This window comes from Diplotaxodon limnothrissa, linkage group LG7 (assembly GCF_057381915.1).
Source record: "Diplotaxodon limnothrissa isolate DT_005_m linkage group LG7, D_limnothrissa_male_GT1.1, whole genome shotgun sequence".
Classification (NCBI taxonomy): Eukaryota; Metazoa; Chordata; class Actinopteri; order Cichliformes; family Cichlidae; genus Diplotaxodon; species Diplotaxodon limnothrissa.
The window spans coordinates 66,464,335-66,469,112 of record NC_140602.1 but is presented as its reverse complement, the minus strand read 5'-3'; positions in this window follow the sequence as shown (position 1 = coordinate 66,469,112).

The following is a 4,778-nucleotide window of genomic DNA, read 5'->3' as shown; positions in this document are numbered from 1 at the left end:
TTAAATGACTTTATCCTTGTGGATAATGCCGTACGTATTTGTAATCCTTTTGAGGAAGATTTCTCTCCAGAAACCTGTAGTGTATTTTCTTCAACGGTCGCAGAACGTTTTCTTAATGTTATCTTGTTCGCCATTAATACAACAAAATAAACACGTGATTTATCCGAATTCCGATTATACTGGTAAAAACGTCTTCCACAGTTTGAGAGGTCTACTGATCTCTTTAGATCTGCTAGTATTTCACTTTAAACAATTACTTTTTACTTAAATTTATTTTTTTTTAAATTTTAAATGAAAGTGAAAATAGTTCTCACCATACGTCATAAAACGAAACCCTTGCCTGTCTTCTTTACTTCCGCGGTTGATGAAGTCTAAATATTATTTTTCTTCAGCTAACTAGTGGTTGAATAGCCAAGTTATTTCTCCTGAAAAATGAAGAATATAGCTGAAACACTAAATACTTTACTTATTGTGCTAGCAGCGCTTCAATTTAGGTACAGACCTTTTATGGAACTCAGAACTGGGCTTATGGAGGTATGACGCACTTTCGCATTTTGGTTAAATACAGGCTGAGACATATACATATCTTTTGTTGTATTCTCAAATTTTAGAATGTGTACGAATTGGAGACAGAAGAGCCATGGCGAGGACAAGAGTCGAAGTATTTGCATCTGGTAGGTAATAGAGAGTTTAAATATGTTATAAATCTCCGAGACACAGGTTTATTTCTCGCTTGTAAGATTTTGTATTTGAGCCACATTCAGAAAAAAAATATTGTCAATCATTTTAATGCACTAAAAGAGAAATCATTTACTTCCTTGTTACTAAAACCGGCAGTTTGTCTTGAAACAACAACTGATCAATAATATTTATTTTCCTGCAACGTTTTCTTATACGTCCTTAATACTCCATCGTACTCTTGTGTGTGGATAGGAGTACGCATTTGTGAGTCTTCAAAAGTTACTAATTCGTTAAATGTGTTAGTTATGTAGCGGATAAAATCTAAATGGATGATTTAGATGCCCAAGTCTGAAAATGTTATGTCCAGATAAACGGAATTACCTCTATAGGTTCTAACTATTGCTTTTAAGTTGATCTGATATTCACACACACACACACACACACACACACACACACACACACACACACACACACACACACACACACACACACACACAAAACGTATGTATGTATGTATGTATATATATATATATATATATATATATGAGGATGAGACAACAAACATCCAAGAATACATTGGGAAGATGGCCCCAACGGACCGAGTGCTCAGTGAATACCTCAGGCAGCAGAAACCCAAGAAAGAGGAGGGAGACGAGGAACCATCATGGAAGGACAGGCCCCTGCACGGTATGTACCACCGGCAGATAGAGGAGGTGGCTGATATCCAGAAATCCTACCAGTGGCTGGACAAAGCTGGACTGAAAGACAGCACAGAGGCACTAATCATGGCAGCACAAGAACAAGCTCTGAGTACAAGATCCATAGAGGCTGGGGTCTATCACACCAGGCAAGACCCCAGGTGCAGGCTGTGTAAAGATGCCCCAGAGACAATCCAGCACATAACAGCAGGGTGCAAGATGCTAGCAGGCAAGGCATACATGGAACGCCATAACCAAGTGGCCGGCATAGTGTACAGGAACATCTGTGCCGAGTATAACCTGGAAGTCCCGAGGTCAAAATGGGAGATGCCCCCAAGGGTGGTGGAGAATGACCGAGCTAAGATCCTGTGGGACTTCCAGATACAGACGGACAAAATGGTGGTGGCTAACCAACCCGACATAGTGGTGGTAGACAAACAGAAGAAGACGGCCGTAGTGATCGATGTTGCGGTTCCGAATGACAGCAATATCAGGAAGAAGGAACACGAGAAGCTGGAGAAATACCAAGGGCTCAGAGAAGAGCTCGAGAGGATGTGGAGGGTGAAGGTAACGGTGGTCCCCGTGGTAATCGGAGCACTAGGTGCGGTGACTCCCAAGCTAGGCGAGTGGCTCCAGCAGATCCCAGGAACAACATCGGAGATCTCTGTCCAGAAGAGCGCAGTCCTGGGAACAGCTAAGATACTGCGCAGGACCCTCAAGCTCCCAGGCCTCTGGTAGAGGACCCGAGCTTGAAGGATAAACCGCCCGCAGGGGCGTGCTGGGTGTTTTTTTGTTTATATATATATATATCAGGATTTATATAGCTCCACACTCTCTAGAGTTAAATCAACACTTTTGAAATACTTAAAATATTTAACACTTTCCCAGAGTTCATGTTTTAACTCGCAAAACAGAGTTAAAATAACACTTTCAAGACTGAACAAGTGACTCTGCTGAGATACATTTTTTTTACTTTCTGGTTAGTGTTGGCTTCACTCCCTAGTGTCAGGTTTTCTACAGTCGTGGCCAAAAGTTTTGAGAATCACATAAATATTGGAAATTGGAAAAGTTACTTCTTAAGTTTCTATAATAGCAATTTGCATATACTCCAGAATGTTATGAAGAGTGATCAGATGAATTGTATAGTCCTTCTTTGCCATGAAAATTAACTTAATTAACAAAAAAACCTTTCCAATGCATTTCATTGCTGTCATTAAAGGACCTGCTGAGATCATTTCAGTAATCGTCTTGTTAACTCAGGTGAGAATGTTGACGAGTACAAGGCTGGAGATCATGTGGCAGGCTGATTGTCATGAATCGCTGTGTGGCAGGTAGTGATGTGTCCTGTGTGTGTCGAAGCGTCGAATCGTGTGTCGGGTAATCTCGGGGGCGTTTTTGTGAAGCGCGTATCGAGGCTTGCTTTGATTACGTATGCAGTGACGTTCGAGGCCTCGCGGGCAGTCCGTACCACGTGACTGATTCAGGGACTGGTTCACCGGTTCGTGCCAGATTCGAAATAAAAATGGGCAGAAAAACAGCTGATTCCCCATCACACTGTGTTGTGGAATTGGATTACGTACGTGCTACATAGTTACTTGAGCATTTCTTCTTCGATGGAACCAGCAAGGAAGAGATGTTTTTTTTAAAATTTTGTCTCTCCTAATAAAGTATGCACACAGTAATAAATATCACAAATGATAAACACCATAGTATAAATAAACAACACTACACATCCTATAATCTGATTTCTGTCTTTTAGTTTATTAAAAAGTGAAGCACCAAACACTAGTTTGTGTCATTATCCAGATGTACATAAGCATGATTACACAGGAACTAGGAGTGGGTTTTGATTATCGATTAAAATCGATTCTAGCTTGGATAACGTGATATCGATTCATTAAAATCCTGAATCGATTTTTAATATAAATATTACTACATTTCAACCACCACCAAACAGCTAAAACAGTAAATGAGAGGAGGTACACCGATTCTGCACAAAGACGTAAACACAAGGCGCGGACCGCTGACGGATCAGAATCAGTGAGATGTGCCTTTCTCACCAGACAGCACGGACACGGTCGGGGCTGAAAGCCGACAGTTTACTGATTCTAATCCGTCGGCGGGTCCGTGCTTCGTGTTTACGCCTTTTTTGCGCTGATTCTGAAGCTGCAGGTTTTATTTCTCTTCAAACAATATTGACCGAACCAGCAGAAAAAGAAGATCCAAACTACGCTTCACATAAACATCGTCATGAATTTCCTCTGACTTTTGCTGTTTTGCTTTCACCAGGATAAAATCACACTTCATGCACAGCTCTTTCTCTCTCTTTCTCTCTCTCACTCTCTCTCTCTCACTCTCTCTCTCTCACTCACACACACACACACACACACACACACACACACACACACACACACACACACACACACACACACACACACACACACACACACACACAGTATACTTCAAGAACAGTTTCCCGTCTAAAAATCTGTTTTCTGCATTATTCGCTTGTTTGTAACGCATAAGACCTCCGTTGTTTCTCAGCCGCTGTTCTTTCCCATTTACAGTTTTTTACAGCCGCTAGGACACATGTCTCAATACTTAAGTCACTTTTGCAAAACTCTTCACACAATTCTCCTAACTGACCTTCAGCTTGGCAAAGCAGTTCATTTCACATTCAAAATGCACTACAACTACCAAAACACTTTATTCAGGTCTCAAATAAACACATTCCTCCAGAACACTAGCAAAGGTTGACAGCCGACAAACACACTTTGTCACCCACAAAACAATGACCTAAAAAACACTAACAACATGTAGCATTACACAGTGTTTACTTGTGTAAAACAAGGACACATCTCTGTTTATAATTTCAATATATGTTACTGGAATGAATCAGACATCATGTATTTATGTTTATGTATTTTTATTTTTTTGCACTAAGTAAATGGCCTGTATTTGTATAGTGCTTTACTTAGTCCCTAAGGACCCCAAAGCGCTTCACACTACATTCAGTCATCCACCCATTCACACACACATTCACACACTGGTGATGGCAGCTACATTGTAGCCACAGCCACCCTGGGGCGCACTGACAGAGGCGAGGCTGCCGGACACTGGCGCCACCGGGCCCTCTGACCACCACCAGTAATCCCAAAATACAAGAATTTGTATACACACCATCCACTGATACACATACAATAGTAATGCTAATCTACTCGGTCTTCTCCATTTGGCCACAGGTTCTCATCCACATCACATCTTATGTCATCTAGGGCAATACACCTAGGAAAGAATCTTCTGGCTGCCAGAATTGAAGGAGTTGAAAAATTGAAGGAGTAACACCTGTGTAGATGTTCATCTACTATGAGAATAAGCTGTGGCTGGTTAAACTGCATT